Below are 20,583 nucleotides of genomic sequence, written 5' to 3'. Positions count from 1 at the left end.
CTGCCTCGGTTCTCTTTTTAAATACGAAATTAACGGTCCATCTACTTTTAAACCGTATTTCATCAAAAAGGCCACGTAGAATTGACAAGTAAAATAAGCACCGGCCCTCGGTCTGTTATTCACGCAAAAATACATAAAAGAAAAATGGCGACGGTTCGATGACCGCAGACAAAGTGGCAGTCCGCTATTGGAAGTGGTTTCTTTTTACATAAAGCCAGGCTCTGTACCGCGACGTACATTCAACGGCTTCCAGTGCTGAGCGGAGGTGACATCACGCCGACGCGCACGCAGCCCCCCACCCATCTTTGACGCCCCCTTTAACAGGCTCAACTAACAGCACGGAATGGTGGTAGCTGGAAGCCCAACGTTGCTCGATTGGACTGTAAACAACAAGCAAGGTTGGATGTATCCACGGATGCCTATCCTTCAGTATACGATGTGACGTCTGCAAACGACTACACCGATACGTGACCCACACTACCCAGCACAGCCCGATTTTGACATGTAAATTAAGCTACATTTTGATAGTTTCATAATTGCCGGTGTGATGCTTGCGATCTTCATTTTACAGCACGTTGACGAAGCAATGATGGGATGCATCAGGGTTTGTTTGCAAAGTATAAGACGAAAAATGAAGGTGGATCTCCGAGATTTGGGCCGAGAGTATCCTGTGTTCTGCTTTCTTCTACTGGTCCAACGTCTGTCCACTGTGCTGTTAAACAGGTAACCGCAGTGGGGTTGCATCTCTCTGCCGGCTTCATCCGTTTCATGTGGACACTTCTAATTTGGGCTCCCATTTTACCGCAGATACATTCACATCAACATGGTTGTCTGGTCCTTTCTTGCTGGTGTGGGTGGGAACATTCTACTGCTCCCTGGGACCTGAGTCTTTGCTGCCAAACATCCTGGTCAACATCAAGCCAAAGATCAAGGTATATGAATGAAAAAAGTGCTTAAAGTTCTACTATATCATAGTCACAGTATTAACATCACAATCTAATTACTGTTAATTCAAATAATAATGGGGTGGATAAGAACTAAATTTGAAGGGAGTTGTGCAAATTAAGATATAAGCACGAAAGTTGGTGTATTTGTTCACCAGAGAACTTGAGTGACATATTTTGAAACGGCCACCAAATGACTCTTAAAATTGTCTTTTCACAATTATCGTAATTCATACATTTTCAATCTTGACTGAAATTTGGAATTTTACACTATGATGCATTATTCAGTAACATTTATACGGGTTACAGTAATATGAAAAATAAGCTGTGAGCTGAGACTTCGACTTGTATAGTGAAGCCCTACTTATTTGCCAACAACATTTTCAAAATAAGCATGATGCCTCCCAGTTCACCAAAGAGACATGATGTCCCTGAAGCAACAATATTCAGAATTTGGCAATATACACATAGTCCATGAGCAATACGACAACTGTGGACAGGAGATGGAAGCGCCAGTGGATTTTGCAAGGAGATGGTCCTAGACCTGAAGGGAGGAGTCATGTTGCTGGATATGAGGCTTTATCATGTGTGAACGATGCAAAGAATGACAGCACAGATCATGAGCAGACACAGAGTGCCCGGACTTCTTTTTCTATGAAGGTGTATGCACTCTGTAAAGTATTCAGGAGAAAGAAAACCCGTTCCAAGAAGCGTCAGCGGACCTACTAATGCTCGACACAAAGAACGTTGGAGATGCAACTCTGGCAAGGAATTGTTGGTGCTCATTCATCTAGAGAAGATGTGAAATTGTCTTTGGCCAATGAGCTAATGCTTGATGGATTCTAATTCACCATATCTTTCAGCAAAAGAACTAGATTTGATTAATAGGACCTGGAGACAAGCTGTGACAAGTTTCATGATTGTAACATAATTTGCTCTGATGTTTCTGTTTTTCACTTTACTATGAAATTTGCCTTTGCAAAGATGCTCCGTTTACTTTGAGTAACAGTTCAACTGTATTTCCTCTAATATTTGTCAGAGTGTTTACTTACTATTAATAGTACAATACACTTATTAGTGCTAAAGTGTTTAGTTGTGCAAAACGCATTTTAGTATTAATTTTATGTATTTTTTAAAATAAAATCCACATTTAAGACAACTGAAATAATTTTTAGCAGTAAGATTGACGAGGGGTTTGGTCTAAAAAATAAGCATGAGGTTTACTTATTGAAAGGAATGTAACGATGAATTGAGTTACACCGTCTTTGCGGAGGCCATTACTGAGTACAAAATAAATCTCTTTCAGTGTTTATCTAAAATGTTTTATGTTATTTTGGACACAGTTGCATTCATGCATGAATTTAATTTTTGTTTTTTCTCTGTGTGGGTTGATTCTATGGCAGTCCTACCAGCATGAATTGTTTCCGCTGGGCCACAGTCATGTTATCTTTTGCCACTAAAAGGGGAAATCATCGCCAAAACATTTTTGCAGTAATATTTTCTATGAACTTTCACTTGTCTACACATGGCATTCTGATTAATATTGCGTTTGTGGGATAGGAATTAAGCAGAAAAATCCACCCGTTTTTAAGTTTAAAGCTATTTTGTCATTTCTGTTCACAGTTGCTCAGCTCAACCAATCGTGGCTTACGTGTTCCTTGAAGCTGAGCCATGATTGGTTGCCCGCTGTGCCCTGTGCAACTGTGTGATGTCATTTTCAGTCGACAGCAAGTGACAAAATGGCCGCCCTGTCAGATGTACAAAAACAGGAGAATTTTATTGCTTAACTCATATTCTATAAACACAATTTTAGCCAGAATGCCATGTTTAGGTTCTTTGTTGGCATCCCCTTTAAAAGTGGTAATGACCATAGCAATAATTGTGCACTGCTAAAATGTCAAATTAATTTCGACGTGCTTGTTAGTATTCATCATGAAATAATTTATGTTCTACCACCCTCTAGTGGAGACTGAAAATGGGGGCGGGTGGGGTGGATTGGTGTTAGTGGGGGGTCTTTGGCTTTCGGCAGAGTTCTGTTTTTTACGGTGTCGACCTAGGATGAATGTGTACGTCATTTGGTACATAGTAGTAAAGTCATAATTAGAGTAAACGTTTTTATCACTTTTAGTTAATTAATATTAAACAATCACATTGAAAAAGATGTCTGTGAATACTGAAAAGTGAGGATCCCGTTAGTCTTATTATTACTATTTTTTTAATCTCATTTATGCTAGACCTACTTTATTACTGGAAAACTATCAACCATGGCTTGACTTGAAAGGTGGATGCTTCCCTTTCTGAGGTAAAATATAAAAATATTATGTATGGTGATTAAATATTATGAATTATCCATTTAAAATGTTGTCAATCCATCTGTTTTCCTCATCACCTAGATTTTGGAGTTTGGAGAACTTTTTTGGAGAGTACTCTGCCCAGAGCTGCCCAAGTCAGAGAAGATGATGCTTCACGATGAGGTGAAGAAGATCTACACGACCTACTGTTTAGACGAGAGCCTTGACAAGATCCGCTTCGACCCCTTTATTGTGGAGGAGATACGCAACAGTGTGTGACATACTTTAACTGGCATTTTTATCCGATTTAAGACTTACCCAACTTAATTTTGTTTACGGTCTGAACTTTCTCAGTTGCAGAAGGCCCGTATGAGGAGGTGGTGAAATTTCAGACGATGAGATGTTTGTTTGAAGCATACGAGCATGTCCTTTCGCTCCTGGAGAACGTTTTCATGCCCATGTTCTGCCACAGTGATGAGGTTAGCACTCGGAACAAAACGCAAAACCACACGCACACACACGCACACGTAAAACCAGTGGTGGACATTTGTTAGTGAGTTCTCGATAGTATTTCAGGCCAGCCCAGTAGGTCTGAGACAGCCAAATTGCATCAGGAACAGATTTACTGGTAGCACATCACACGCAGATGACCCAAACCTGACACGCACCCAAATAAATGCAAAGTAAAACAGTGTTGTATACTTTTTAGTCCCACAGATCTCAATGACTTGTGTCACATATTTTGCACGTGTGTTGTTTTTATTTTTTTTTATTTTTCTTTGTTTGGCTCCATTTCTACTGCTGCACATGTGTGTGAGGACTTCTCGAATCTTAATGCTGATTGACTGACAGGCTGGGTCCACGTGGGAACTCAGTTACGTACTGACGATGCTCACCTTTGCATAAAACTATAAATCTCAATTCCAATGAAGTTATGAGGTGTAAAAATGTAAATAAAAACAGCATACAATGATTTGCAAATCCTTTCCAAACTAAGAGGGTCATTCAATAATTAAGGTGATTTTCTTCGGTATAACAACTTCTATTACAGATAGATGCTGACTTTTTTTGTGTGTTACTTCTTTTTTTCATGGTTTAATTTGTTTTGGCGATTTAAAATCCAAGATGGCCGTCCAAGAAGCATGCTTGGTACATGATTCAACAGCGGTCCGTTATCAAGTGTTTGGCTGCTGAAGTGTGCAAACTAGTTGAAATTTTTAGAATGTCAGCTGTGTGTGGTCCCACAAGCCTCAGCCGAAAAAAATGTCTACTATTGGGCTAAATTGTTTAAAGAAGGATGGAGTTTCTATCTGTATTAGAAGTCCTTATACTGAAAAATTCATGTAATTTATTGAATGACCAGGGTACATTCAACTGCATACAAAATGTTTAAACTGATGAATGTTGCATTTTAAATGTGACGCCTACAACAAATTACAAAAAAAGTTGGGACAAAGCTAACAAAGAACTCAGATAGTTGATGAATGCTGACATTTCTATCCACTGGTGAAGAGGTATTTTTGGTCTATATTTTGCTACAGTCGCAAATAGTAAAAAAAAAAGAACCTAAGTTCAGGTCCAGAGCAATGTTCCCTCTAAGCCAGGGGTAGGCAAACTTTTTGATTAGAGGGCCACAATGGGTTCTAAAATTTGACATAGGGGCTGGACCAGGAGCAGATGAATGGAGTGTTTTGGTAACCTCACCTCATCGCAGAAAAAAAAAAAAATCTTTTAATTTTAGATGAAAGCAAACAAAAACATTACAACAATATATATGTATTTGAAAAACCACAGTATTTAAAAAATAAAACATTAAGAAAGTTTATTCATTTCATTTTTAAAATATTCGGCGGGCCGGCTTAAAACGTTTAATGGGCCGCATGGGGCCCCCGGGCCGTAGTTTGCTCACTGATACTTTAAACTGTGCGCGTAAGCAAGTGAACACTTCTCTCACCCTCTCAGTGCACACGATGACGCTGGCACACACCACGCACAAACATTACATTTCCACACTCATACCTTCATACACACCCCAGTTTAATTAGACAGTTTCAAAAGGACACCACACCATTCCCACTTCGGAGGGTGCACACGCAGTTTTTATACTACAGTTTACTGAGAAGCATACATTGACTCACATATTCTCACACTGACGACATGCAGCGAGTGACTCGTGAATTGTTCCATTCCGGAAGTCCAAACATGACCATAGTTTACAAGCCCTTTAAATTAGACGTTTTCGTGCATTACAGAGGTCAGGTGCAAAAGATTCCCAACCCTAATGATAAAAGTCTCGATTCATTAACATTCAGTCATACATGTGCAGAAATAAGTTACAAACTGGTACTCGGTGTTGACATCCCGTTAATTAGTGGAAACGACTCAGAGTGCGTCCCTAGTTCTCGTCAATTCATAACTGACTGATTTTTAAAAATTTAGTTGTATTGCTCTTACTGCAATTAGAGATAATTTGAGTTAATTATTGCGTGCCCAAGCACTAACCTCAATGTCATCACTATAAGACACACAAAAGTGGCCACTGAGGCGATACTGGCGTGAAGCCAGTGCTTCTCAATTATTTTCTGTCACGCCCCCCCGACCAAGAAGAAAACAATTCACCCCCCCCCCCACCCTCTCTTCGCCGCAGCTATAAATAATAGCATTTTTGTTGCAAAACTAAAATGAGCAGGTGGGTGTCATTTTATTAGGCATGTGTGTGGGCGAGTGAGCCACAAGAAACGGTGGAATGTTGCAGAATTCATATGGCAATTTGTTATTCAAGTCAGCAAAGTGACTTAAGCGATGGTTTCTATCTGTCACCAGGTGGGCTGAGTATGTGGCCCCCAGACTCTGCCACTAACTCCTTATGCATATTGTTCCAGAAATAGCATCAGTATGGATGACATCCGGTGAGTACAAGGCATCACTGTCCTGATCGGAGCAGTGGCTGGCTGACATGCCATTCTCGCATGACTCTTCTACACAAGACGATGCCGCCTTTTTAACAATTCCATCATTGCTTGGCATTCAAAGAGGAAGCCTGTTGGCATTAATGGGATGGTACAATAACGACTTTTTTTGCGAATCAACTCCCTAAATATGTGCTTCTTCTTGAATTTTTTGTATTTATGCTGTACTAAAAGTCTGGCCAATTAACATACTTAATTTACTCTCATTGGACTCTTAATTAGGTGTGTCATTGTAATTGAAGGCACTGTTAATACAAAACTAGTGCTGCACGAAAAACATGCAATATGTGATATGGTTGTTGTCTGCCCTATACAAAACTGTGTCAGAAAAGCAATGATTGGAATCTTACAATTTTAATTGAATACCAATTAAGTTAAAATATATTTATTATGGTCGTTTTCAGTCGTGGAGAACTGCACAGCATTATTTTCCCACATTTGAGCTAAATAAGGCAAACAGAGAAATTGAAACACCTCTCAGTATGATTTTAATGAGAGATGCACAGTTGTACAAACTACAACCACAATAATAATCATATTGTTAAATTAATAACCCTCTAAAAGTGACACAATTTAATATGTAATAAAGGTATTAAATGTGGATCGCTAAGATTGTGCAAGTACAATGTCATATTTTGGTCATGTATAAATAGTTGAGCTTTTCACTTTTGGTTTGCTCATTTCCGAAATTATGGCCTTAAAAAATATAATTGGAACGCGACGATGTCAGCTGTTTATTTTGTTACTTTGTTACAAAGGTAGTTTTCAAAGCAGAAGAAACTCTCACTGCATTTTAACACGGAAGTATGAAAGAGACCGAACTAACATCATCACTCACTCGGGCTCCGTGTTCTTAACATTATTCCATTGCCTATATGTATGCGCTCCTATTGTCATGTCACGCCATGCTGTGCGTGCCCACCCTGATTCTGTCACCGTCATGCTGCCTGCCTTGGCATGAACCATGCTCTTCCTCCTTTTTATACCCGGGGATATAACCTTGTTCTGCTTATAGTTCCCGGGACTGGAGCCCCGAGTCCCCGTCCTCATAGTGTACCGCCTCTGGCAGCTCTTTACCTTTATAACTCCGTCCATGCCCAGCCCACGTTGACAACTTTTCCATACGGTTCGCTACCCCACCGTCACTCCTTATCACCCAAAGTAAGTCAGTGTCCATTCATACCTCCAGCAATGTGATGTCATCCAGTCCACTTTTGCTGTCCCGGTGTAGCAACCCCTACCCCAAACGCCAAATCCCGATCCAAACAGCAGCATGCGGCCAACCTCCTTTTTATTTGTGTCCTTACTAACAATGTATTGTTTTCAACCATAAAGTTAACGTCCCAAAAAGCACATGGAATTTTGCGTGCCTGTGCTGCCTGCGTACAACTTGAATATCTGGACTTTCTTAAAATAATAGCTCAAGTCATAGCGTAGAAATAAATGCTGGCCACCAATTCTATCCCAGAAATGACATTTTAATACATATAATGAGTATTTGGTTCAGATTTTTATGTGTTGTGAACAACATGAATAAAATGACGGGTGATTATTTTAGGCACGTGACGATATGGTCATTGTGGTTTGAATGAAACAAAACGACCTGATGTTAGGGGACCTATTTGTTCTGCCTTTGGGGTTTTTTCAGTACTACACGTCACAAATGTTCGGAATTCGTGTTCTTCAAATGTTGCTGATTACTTAAGATATCCAACCAAAAATGTTTGAGGGAGCTCAGGTCTGAAAGGACATGTAACTTACCAACACTCTCCCAAGCGCATCTTTAAACTCTTTTACCTTTCATGATTAATTGTGCTGTGTCAAAGTAACAACCATACGAATATTTAATCAAATGTCACATCTTCACAGGCATGTTTTTTATCACCGCTTTGCTGGGCGCAGCTTTAAAATTATGTTCTTTAACATTGCTCTCCTGGGTAGTGAAGTGATGAATTGATCATCTTGATCCATCAGGGTTTATTGTTATCTATTAGTGAAATCCCAATTACTTTTAAATCATATCCAATTCCCCTGGATGGTTAACCTAGTTGAGATGAAAGGTCGGATAAGTTGGTACTTGCCGCCTATATTTTTTTAAACGGATCATCTTCACATTTTCCGAGATGATTGTCCCATTTCAAAGCGAGAAAATTCACCAACATATTTTGAATCACGTCCGAAGGATATTTACGGATTAAATTGAGGAAAAATGTCCTTGTTATTCCTCTACCTGTCAGATTTCTTTTTATTATCAAGTAATGCTCACAGCAAGCTTTTTATCGATTTAGATTTTTCAAGATGCTTGATGTACCCAGACTTAAAGATCACATTGATCTCTGTCAGTTATTGCCCCGTTTGCTGTTTTGTAGTTAATATCAAGACATCTGCGCATGAAATCGCTGTCTGCTTTATTTGCTTTCATTTCCATGGTAACCGATTTCGAGATTTTGTTCCATAAATGTGCTCTGGCTTTGATTTGCTCCCTCAGCTTTTTTCCCCCTGATGTGCAGGGACGATACACTGCAGTGTGCTGGTGCTTCCCCTCCCTTGCTATGCACTACAATTCCTTCCCCGTCATTTTGTTAAGCTGTCTTGGCTTTTTCCCTTTTATTTTTTTTCTTCTGAAGCCAAGCACATCTCTTCAATTAAGCACAGCCTAATAAGCCCCCTTCTCCTTTGGCCTGCAGGAGCACGTCAAAGAGAGGAGAGTCCTTTGGGATCAGCCGCATTGGCAGCTAGATCAAGGGTGTGTTCAAGAGCACAACCATGCAGGGCGCCATGTTGCCAGCCGATGGGGTCGTGGAGGGAGAGGACAATTTGGTGAGGCAAAGACAAACATGCGGGCACTCATCTTTGCATAATTTTAAATAAATTAAAGAAATTGTGTTTTGGTTAATCCTTGTTCAGTGTTATTGTCAGAAATGTAGGGCATGTATTTATGGATGTATGTAATGTATGTGAACTCTTGCTTATGCACGTGTTCCATCACAAAAAAATTAAATAAAAAACATCTCATTAGTACTGGTCTGCACTTTCAAGAAAGATACCACGCGAGGGCGCCAGTGAGTCAGGAAAGCCAGGTCTCAAATTGATTTGTTTCCTAGTGTTTTCCAACCTCAGCCAGAGCACATTTTGCATTAGAAACATGTCACAAAAATAGTGTACTAAAATAATAATCAACTCATCTGAAGTTAATCACAAATTTACTAAGTGTGAAATCTGGGCTTGTTCTGTTGTATCAATGACTAAGGGAGTATTCACAAGTTAGTTGGACATTCTGCATGTCATTATATGTTTCCGGCATGGAAAGATACATTATTTGTGTTCCATAAATCAGAATTTTCCACGACACATCTACTTCTGCAGCATATAATCTTACTTCACTTCTGTTGGGGGATATCCTCTGCTTCTTTGAGATTTCCCTTGACTTCCACCGAGTGTTGCCAGAAAGTTCCCCACTGTTTGTTCAGTGATTACAGATAAGGCAAATTATTGAAAACGTTGCAAATTCAAATCTGAAACAGAAAGTGAAGTGAAGGAAATGAGTTCAGATAAAGATCTATAAGAATGACATTTTTGATATGTTCTTTACACCATAGAGGAAGTCATTTGACAAAGTATGTATGTGTATGTGACTGAAACTTCCTTCACTTCCTTACATTCTAGATGGAGGAAGCCATGATGCTCCTGGAGGATGACTCTCTGATAGAAGCGGCCTCAACTCTCAGCACTCCACTGAATCTCTCCGCTTGGAGCATCACCATCCCTTACATTGATTTTTATGACGATGACGTGAGGAGGGAGAGGATTCCGGCGTTCTGCATTGATGTGGAGCGGAATGACCGGAAAGCCGGTGAGGCAGAGTGAACGACTCTTTTGCTGTATCTCAACACAAATTCAGATTGCTTGCAATGTGTATGACTTAACACTCATAACCAAGTGTGCACATAAAAAATTACATATTGGATCAGACAGAACAGGCAAATAGAATATTAGATAAATGTGGCGATACGAGACAGTTTTCACAAGTTTTCCGTCTTGTTTTGTATTGTTACTACTTCACTCCTAATCACTGGCAGCTCTCCCAGTTGCATGTTAACTGGGAAACTAACCTAGGAAATGCCCATCATGATATGAAAGGCATTCTTAATTTTGGTGTGAATACACCAGAGCAGACATGATGAGCCAGCAACTCCTCTCATCCGAGATCAGTGACCACTGACTTCACAAATATGCCTCTGGATGATTGGACAAACAAATTCTGCATGCAAATTCCTAATATCTCGTAAAAAGTCTTCTGAGAATAGCTTTTGCAGCTGCAAAGGGGAGGGAAACAATTTATTTTAGTTTCAAACTGTCCAAGAGTTTGTAGCTTGTTGAAGTCATATAGCCTGACTCACCAACATCCCTAACAAACTGCTCTGCGGGAGGCTATTGTTTCAGCGTGCTGAAATGACCCAACGCAAGGAAATGCATGCTGAATAGATTATTTGTGGTGATCATTTTTGGGTATGGCATTCAATTTAACAAAAAGATCCGTTCTCCCTGTCATGCATTTTTCCTGCGCCTCCTATTCATGGTTATGCACTTTGCTGTTGGTTGCACTTGCCCTCAGCCGCTGTATTTAAAGACCCCAAATCAAGACATCGCAAACCAAATTGCGTCATATGATGAAATGTAATTTACTAATTTCAATGGATGTAAATTGGTTGGTCCCTTGCAAAGGAGGGTAGCTGAGCAGTTATGTTTCAATTACGGGTCTGATTAGCACCGTGTACAGTATAAGCAGCCAAGAGTGCGATTACATGCGCATTTAGCCATACCTTAGCTGTCTAAAAAAATACAGAGTTGCAGCAGAGCTAAAAAAAAAAGTGTGAGAAATATCCAGAACAATGCCAACTATAGAGAACAATCTTTCTAACTGACAGTGTGATACTTGTTTTGCACATCTGTGTTGCGCTGCTGCAGTTACTATGTAATGTCCCCCCCCCCTCCTTCTGTGGGCTTCATTTGAGTGTACACTTGTTTATTATTTACATTAAAACCCTCTCCATCGCGGCTTCCAGGTTCACAGTCCCACTATTTCGTGGATTTTTTTTTTTTTTTGATTAACACTCTATTCTTGTATTTCGTATCAATAAATGTAGATATTTATTTATTTATTTATTTATACTTTATCAAAATAAAAACAAGTAATAAATGAGTTGGAGATAAACTTCAATAAAACGCAACAAAGTAAAAATACCATCCAAAATACCTGGCAGCAAAAAAAAAAAAACAAATTCACAAGGTGTGTATACTGTACTTAGATCTACTTGAACTTATTAGCGGGCTCGCTAATGCCAAAGGACATGTTTTTATGAATTTGTGTATTTGTGAATTCAGAGTGATGCTGAGGGTCAGAGCAGGCTTATAAATGCCAGAGCTAGCACGTCAAAGACGTTGAACGCCTTGACTACGACACCATTTATCCGTCCGGAGGTGTTAAATCGGATTAGTTTGCGCAATATAATCTTATCGAGTTGCACTAAGGCGGCTGGTCATTTATTTGAAAAAGGTAAGCCACACTTTCGTTTGCCATGCGCGTGCCACACACACGTAGCGAATGGGTGTGTGTGTACTTCATTAAGTACAAGCGGCTTCTTCGAATGGACCCTGTAGACGAGCACTCAGCGACTCGGGTGCACTCAAAACATGCTTTTGTGCTCAAAATTTCCTCTTGAGCACGTGTTTGTCGCCGTGCATATCGATATTCAATTATTGCCCAGCCTTAATTGAATGCCATGCTCTGTAATCCTGCTTTTTACAAGTGCACGTCTAGAACGTGACCTCCTTGATGAAGGGCCGATTACTGTACATTAGGAGTTTTGAGTTACCTAACAGTTGGTTAATTTATGTATTATACATTTGTTAAGGTTTATTATAATACAGATTGGTTTATTAGTTATTTCTTGAAAAAATAAAATGAAAAGGGACTTACATTTTAGTCACAATATCAAGGAATGTGCAAACCTTTTTTAAATCAGGCCCTTAAAATTTTCTTCTCTTTGTGTTTTACCGTAGTGCGTCACGAGACTGAGCACTGGTCTGCGTACAGGAGATATCTGGAGTTCTACGTTCTTGAGTCAAAGCTAACTGAATTCCATGGTAGATTTTGTTATTGTGGAGTTGCAACATGTGTTGTCCAGATCACAGTTCAGCAACTTTTTGGAACTAAGCACTACTTCAAGGCGCCCGATTAAAGCGAAGGCCTGCTATTTGTTTGAAACTTATTTCTGAAACAACACATATGCTCAATTTATCATTAATTTTCATTGTTAATTGTCAATGGTATTCATTTATCTGAGGACATTGATTATGTTAATTATTAACAAAGATTTTTTTAACAAGGTAGCAAACCAGCAAAAGAAAAAAAAACAGAACTTTGTTTTTTATCTTTATGTTTATATTTTCAACAAATCACATTCACAACAATTAAAAGTTTTCATCATTGGTGACCTTTTTTTTTCAAGCCACGGGTGAGATGTGCTCCACGTTTGTGATCTGGCACCCCCAAAACAATTAAAGTGACATTGCATTGAATTTTTAGGATCTCCTCACTGTCATCTATTGGAGTAAAGTTACAATTTCAAAATTCAAAACCTGCAGGTTCATTTCCTGACGCACAGTTGCCTTCCAAGAGAATCATTGGCCCCAAAAATTAGGAGTTTCTCACATCTTAGAGAGAGGAGTTTCAGGAGTATCTTCAGGTGAGCCATCGTCTGATGAATTCCATTAGTTGGGATCAAAAAAAGCATAATGGAGCGCACAGAGCTGCTGAATCTGGATTCTGTTGGCGTCTAGCAAATGTATTGCTTTAGTCTGCCCGACTGTCTAGCCATGCAATATTTCACTCACTCCGAGCAAACTTAATTTTGGCATGACAGGCTAACAATGACGAAGAAATATAGCACAGTCATTCCTATTGATTCCACTTTCCCATGCCGCAGACAACTAAATGTTCTTGGTACAAATCGTTCAACTCTTGTGTTATTTTATTTGAGTGGGAAGCACTGAGGATCTTTTGACAGCAGTATTATCTTGGAATCGCTCTTTGTTTTTGAGCCGCTGAAGCACACCATCACTTGAATGTACATTAAAACTGGAGTTTGTCCGCAGAAGAAAAATAGGCACTTTCATGGTAAACAAGACACAAGGACACATTTAATAGTCTTTTGAGAGAAATATTTATGATTTTTCTTGGAAGGTGCACACAATTTACATCCCAACAGTCTCATGGGCTTTTAGCTTCCCTCCAAAAAGCATCACAAAAACCAGATGTGTCGGAAAGGAAAAAGTTTTATTTTATTTGATTTGATTTGATTTGATTTTATTTTTGTATTTTTGTATTTTTTTTATTTTTGTATTTTTTTTAATCTTTTTATTTTTTTATTAACAAACCAATGTTATCCAAACTCACACAGAAGGAATTAATTTTCGTTTGTGTATAAATGGAGACCACACAGTGCAAACATGTAATTTCCCTCAGCCAATCGGGACAAAACAATAAAGATAATACTGAAAAATACAGTAAACTTCAAGCTCAGGTCACGTCAACTGCAGAGTTGTCTTAATTTTTAAACAATACGAATGGAGGAAACGTAAAATACTGTAAAGGGAATTAGTAATTTGATCCAGGCGCACTTTGAAGCAATCATTAACTGTACAGACAATTAAAAAAAAAAAAAGCGTGACTATGAAGATAATTTCATCCCTGTATAATAAAGCATCAAAAACGGTGGACCACTGTTTAGCACGTCCGCCTCACAGTTTAGAGGTGCAGTGTACTCCGACCTTCCTTTGTTGGGTTTGCATGTTCTCCCCATGTCCGTGTGGGTTTTTTACAGTTTCCTCCCACATTCCAAGTTTAATGGGGCACTTTAAATTGGCCCGAGTTGTGATTGTGAGCATGAGTGGTTGTTCGGTATTGTGAGGAAAAGCAGCTCATAGTTAATAGATGGATTCAATTTGTTATCAATTATATTTGGTCGTATTCTACTAAGCAGCCACACAATTTGTTATTTTCTATTACATTTTTGTTTCTGGTTATCATCATCGCTTGTACCTTCCATTGGGTGTAGCACTAAACGCCTTAAAAGATACTTTTGATGATCGCTAAACTGAAGTTTCGTGGGATTCCTTGGTTTCTCACATGACTTCTCACATGACAATGCTTTGAAGTGGTCGATAGTCTTCCAGGAATATATATTTTTTCCTGGTATTTCGAAGTCTTTCAACAGCAAATTGTCTTTTTGTTCCGAAATGAGGTCAACATCTGTTATTCATTTGTCCTTCAGCATCTTCTGTCACAGCCTGTTGCGAGTTGTTTGTAATATTTCTCATGCGTTCACTCAAGTTGAACTTTCTCATTCTTATTTTACAGAAGCTCCTGCAGAACCCTGAGCTGAGCAACAGCCAACTTTTTGCTCATTTCCTGTCCCCGCACAGTGTGGAATCTCAGTTCTTGGACAGTTCTATTCCAACTTACGTGTGTGGACACGAGGAAGAGAATGTGATTAAATTCCACTGAAGGGGATTACGTTTGAGCAGGCGACTGTGTTAGGCACACTGTGAGTTTGATTGGCCTGACCTTGTCTTGTGCAGAAAAGATACGTGTGACCTAGACAGAGCCAAGTGTCACGGCACGACATGACCGTTCATCACTGAGAATAATTATGCATGTTTTACAGGGAAAAATCATTAAGTCAGTCCCCAGCAAACTGATAAAAGAGGTGAGTGATTCCTAGTGGTCAATGCGTATGTGCTATTCGTTCTCATGAGACTTCAGAAGGAAAATTGGAGTTGGATGTGAATATTGTTGGTAATTGCACTTTTTCCCCCCAATTTCAAGACATGAACGGATATGGTTGGGGGTCATCTTTTCGTCATCCCCAAGAATAGTACTTTACAGAGAATTGCTTTTGAAACTAGATTCTGTCTTGCTGTTTTAGTCACATCATTACAATCATTTTTTTTTTTTTTTTTTATAGATACACGTTATAAAACCCTGGAAACAAAAATATGAGACCACCTGCATTTCTTCAGTTTTGTTAGTACAACTTAAGGTATGTTTATTTGGACCAATATATTAACGACAACAAGAACAGCGGCTCATCAGATTTGAATTTAAGAGCCGATCGTGACTTTTTCCAAAGGTTTTCTTGATAATAGTCTAAATCACTTCACAGGTTCAACATCAGTGTGTTTAGGCAATCCATATTTTCTTTTGTGTAAGTTAGTTTGAGTCGTATTTTTTCCCATGGCTGTATTCGACCCCTAACATATAATAATAATAATAATACAGTTTACATGTCAAAGAATTCTCACAGTTAAAAGTTAGGAAAAAAAACGTGGATGCTGTAAAACACTTCACAATCCACACAATTCCTGTTCCAATAATAACGTGTGTATGAAGAGTTTCAATGGAAAAGCCGTGATTTGTTATTGCACAGCATTTAAACTCTAGCGTTGCCCTTTTCAACATTGAATCCTCACTGTTTATTTTAAGCAAGGTCCGTGTTTTTGTTAAAGGTTTCAGAGAGCACAAAGTAATAAAGTTGGTCCATAAATTCTAAATATTTCAAATATTTGCTGAGAGGCCCACCACACCTCCTTCAAGTTGTTAAGACTAAACAGATATACTTGATTAATTTTCACCATCAATCGTCAACACATACAATCCAATCTAATACAATACAACTTTATTTAAATAGTGTATTTCACAACAGCTGGAGCTGTAACAAAGCGCTTCCCATGCTGCTGAGCACATTATCCCTCAAAAACATGCAAATGTGCAAAAGGAAAATCAATCAAAACTGAGCAAAATATATTTTTTTTATTCAACTCCAACTTCTTCAGTACACTGATCAAAACAAGTCACCAAGTATGAGGAATCATTTTGTAAGTGCTGTGCTTTTCTTCCATTAGAAAGGACAGCATCTTGAGCCGTTCATCCAGTCCTATTTCAACTCTTGTGAGTCACCCAAGCCCAAACCCAGCCGCCCCGACCTCACCATCCCGAGCCCCACTTCAGAAAACACCAAAAAGGTTCAACTCTGTTTTTCTTTCTTTTACCAGACAGTTAAGGTGGAGTCGACGCTTTGAGAGATGATGCCAGTATTTGAAGAAATTGCTTTTCTTGCTATACAGTCAGGTCCATAAATCTACATCAAAATAAGGTGAAGGTTTGAACACTTTGTATTTGTTCCTCCCTATATTTTAGTCTTAGGTGAGCAAAAGTGATGCCGTATTTGGCTGCTCAGCTGTTCTACGGCCAAGAGTGTGTTATTCCCTCCTTATCCCATTTACAAGGAGCAGATCAAAAGTGTGGAGCTCAATTCTAGAGTGATATTTGCAATTGGAATGTGTTGCTGTCTACTAAATCCAAAGAGCAGTCATGGTCAGTGAAGTTCAATTCGCACAAACCCATCAGAAAGATGAAAAAAAAAACTAGATAAATTAGGACTGGCCAAATTAATTGTTTGGAACATTCTTAAAAAGAAATGATTTGCGACTAATGCAAGCTCTGCAATACCAAAAGACTCTGAATAACGTGGGAAAACAACTGTGGTGAATCTCTGAGGAATTCTTTCCTTGGTGAAGTGAAAGACCTTCACAATAGTTGGCCAGATATTAAAAACAAACAAAAAAAAACTCTCCAGGAGTTGGCAGAGACAGCACTCAAGAGAAGAGGGTTCACCACAAGCTATTAACCATTGGCGAGGCAAAATAAAAAACAAAACAAAACAAAACTGATAGGTCAGATTATAACTTGCTGAACAATATCTAAAAAAAAAAAGCCTCTACAATTGAGGGACAACATTCTATAGACAGATTAGACAACAATCAATTTGTACCAGCCCACCTTTAGGCCCGGGAGAGAACAAATCCTGTCCCTGATGTGAGTCAAAATACATATCTTGAACAGAAACCTTGTATCTGTTTCAGGAAAAAAAAATCAAACATCTTTCTCGAGTTCCCAAACACCACTTTGTCATTTACCATTGCAAAACAACAGCATCCCAAAATGATGTTCAGTCGCTAATTAAATATGCTAAAATTTGCTAATATATTCCACTGTCCTTGATAAAATGGGACGAACACGGCGCCGTGAACATCAAAGTCGGTGGTCACATTGTACAAAAAGCCTTATTCTGCACAAAAGTAATGGCCTGTGCTATGTCATCTCCTCAAACTCTTTTTCAAAGGTCTTAGAGCCATGAATAATGTAACAAATAAAACAATGACCTGACTAACCGAATGTTTAATGTGGTTTAGCGATGAATTTGAACAAAACACGCCTACTTAATATTATCTAAAGTAAGTACTTCCAAACAGCCAGATTTTCCAAATAGGCAACAATTATGCTGCACGGCTTCCACAAGCGGCGTTTTACAGAACTTTTCAGACATTTTGGACATTCAAGACCGTTAATAGATTTATCAATTTATTCAGGGTAATGATTTGGTTCATATTGCACAAAAAATAAAGCCAGTAATAGCCTTGCCAGAGAATATCTTCAAGTAGTTAAAGTAGAAGAGAATTTTTACTTTAAGAATGTTTAGTTGAAGCAACAAAAATAATACAGAATCCTTTTTTTTTTTTTTTTAAGCTCTTCATCGACCTTTTTAAAAACAACACCAACCGGTCCGAGACCGCAGAAAAGAACCACAACCAGAACTACTTCATGGAAATCCTTACAGTGGAGGGTGTGTATGACTATTTAATGTATGTCGGTAATTAAATTGATCCACTGCACCCACTTGTAATTACGTAATAATATTTAATTAAAAATAACAAATATGACACATACAAATGACGTTATACTATCTTGTTGTTTGACGGGCCGAGTTGTCTTCCGCATTCCGGACTGGTTGCACCGCTTGTTGATGGGCGGGAGGATCCTGTTTAAGAACACGCTGGAAGCCTATTCTGATTACTACCTTCAAGAAAAACTGAACCAGGTGGTGGAAGAGCACCGGCTCATCTCCCTCATCACCCTGCTGAGAGGTGCGCTGCATTGACATGTCAAACTGTACGTCTTAGTCTTAGCTTATTTCACCTTTTAAAAACATAGCAATACAATACAATACAAATTTATTTATATAGAATATTTCACAAAAGCTGGAACTGGAGCAAAGCGCTTTCCATATGGGGTAATATAAATAAGCAGAAAATTAGCACACAAATTCAAAGACAAACAATCGATACCAGAAGAACAGCAGAACAGCGACAGTCTAATGTTGCCTCGAAAGCTAAAGAATAAAAATGTGTCTTCAAACGAGTTTGAAAAGCGGACAGGGAGGGTGCTTGCCTTACATTTTATGGAAGCTCATTCCATAGAAATAAGATAAAATTTTGGGGTGAAAAAATCTGGTACATCTACTCTTAACCGACAGATATGTGAAAGAAACAGCTATGAGAAAACAACAAAATGGCATTTGCAAAATATGTATGGTAAAATGTTCAGTTTAGGGGAAAATTGCAAAATAAAAAGTCCAAATTACATGAAACTAAAAGGTAAATACTGAAAATTTGAAAATAAATGGAAACATTTAAATGGTTAATTTTCATACAAATAAATACATTTATTTGTCAAAAATTACATTATATCCTTTGGAAATGGGACTATCTCATGGGACTGTTAGAAAAATACTGCAACTATTTGCTATTAGTGTCTAGTTTTGGAAAATGTAAACATTTACAGATATTTATAAAAATTTAGTGCATATTATTATTTATCTGTTTCCACCTTTGATAATTATTGTAAGAAATCAATAATGTGATTAGTGTATATAAAACATTGATTATTAGGATGAACATATAATGAAAGTTAATTTGAGCAAATTTGTTATGACCAAAGTGTGTATCAGTGTTATTTTGCCTTACACAGTAAACAGGATGTAACTCTAAGTTTAACTCGAAGTTAAGTTAAAAAATGTTGGTGAGTGACCTTTGATACCATGTGTACAGATTTAAAAAAAAAAATATGTTTGCTCCCCTAGATTCTGTTTTTTTGTGAGAGTAGTCCACCTCACTCAGCTCAGGATAAGCAGAGGAGAGCAAAAAGGACATTTGCAGAGATAATGAGATACATCCCTGCTAACTTCCTGTCAGCGATTTCCCCTCACAAGGCACCAAAATGTTTAAAAGGGTGGCTGCCAATTCAAAAAGCGTTTATCTGCAGACCTTCTGGGCAAATGTATCGGCGAAGAGGCTGCGGCAGCCAGTTGTCAACAAGCAGGTAACAACACTCGCCCACACCATTGCTTGCATGGCTCACGTCCTCTTCTAACGCCTACTACACAGCTTAATAGCCTGTTCTGTCAAGGTGAAAAATGGACTTCACTTAGCTGCGGCAAATGTTGTGTGCTATAAGCTAAATGTGGATATGTTTCAATAGAATTGAATGGCCGCATGTAATGGAGCAAACCATAATAATCCTATTTTAATGGAAGCGCCAATGTTGAACACTTCAAGTTCAACCAAACATCTTTAGAAAAATGTGCCTTGAAAGTCAATCGCATCTTGGAAATAAAAGTGTCATCAAATCTGAGCCATCAACGCGTACTCTTGGGTTTCAGCCCAGTGTATATACAGTATTTTTCGGACTATAACCTGCATATAAGCCGCAGCGGCTCAAAAAAAAAAAGAAGGCATAAAAGCCGCACCAGACTATAAGCTGCAGTTTTCTATGTTAAAAAAAAAATTTGTTTACTGTATATACAGAACAATTTTGTACTGTGATTGCACATGAAGGTACATAAACAGATTCTTAAAACAGATTCTTTTAACATGGCAACAACTTTGCTAATTAAAACAGAACAGATCCAAGAGAAAAAAAAAAATCGAGATTTATTTAGCGTATTTTCTGAACTATAGAGTATGGAGCCCCTCTGGTGCCAGAGTATGAGAAAAAAATATTTTTTGCTAATCTCTACCCACAGTTCTGGCACCAGAGGGGCTCCGTAATAGAGCGCCCCTACCAGTGAAAGAAAAATCCACAGGATAAGATGCACCTTTGCATTAGCCGCATGGTTCAAAATCTAGGAAAAAAGTTGCGGCTTATAGTCCGGAAAATACGGTGTATATACAGATAACTTTATTATCTACACATAAAGTGTGTAAAACACTTTTTGGAATTATAATATATTTTTAGTGCAACAAAGAGTGATCAGTTCTTAATTTACACAAAGTCTAATTAAAAAAGAATGAAAGGAAGGAAAAAAAAACAAATTGGAGGCCGCTGCCTTTTATAAGCTCCATGCAGTTCATGTACAGACCTTGAAAAATCTTCTTGATGACGTCTATGACTCGGATGCGCGAGCCACTCGTGTCAGG

General features: G+C 38.5%; 1 pseudogene across 1 annotated transcript; it reads left to right on the top strand.

Annotated features, from left to right (window-relative positions):
• The first annotated feature begins 159 nt into the window (after positions 1-159).
• Positions 160-19,888, top strand: LOC148343166 (sorting nexin-14-like; annotated as a pseudogene). The gene is made up of 17 exons (XR_015845768.1): positions 160-504; positions 572-723; positions 808-932; positions 3,338-3,506; positions 3,590-3,714; positions 6,083-6,144; positions 7,220-7,373; positions 8,892-9,024; positions 9,871-10,057; positions 12,268-12,351; positions 12,853-12,953; positions 14,627-14,731; positions 14,934-14,975; positions 16,171-16,290; positions 17,855-17,976; positions 18,086-18,269; positions 19,248-19,888. The product of XR_015845768.1 is annotated as a sorting nexin-14-like (transcript).
• Positions 19,889-20,583: the final 695 nt, after the last annotated feature.

The sequence above is a fragment of the Idiotropiscis lumnitzeri genome, chromosome 1 (genome assembly GCF_059441095.1).
Source record: "Idiotropiscis lumnitzeri isolate Australia: NSW breed Sydney's pygmy pipehorse chromosome 1, RoL_Ilum_1.0, whole genome shotgun sequence".
Classification (NCBI taxonomy): domain Eukaryota; kingdom Metazoa; phylum Chordata; class Actinopteri; order Syngnathiformes; family Syngnathidae; genus Idiotropiscis; species Idiotropiscis lumnitzeri.
The sequence above is the reverse complement of the archived record's forward strand: the minus strand, read 5'-3'. Positions and strand labels throughout refer to the sequence as shown.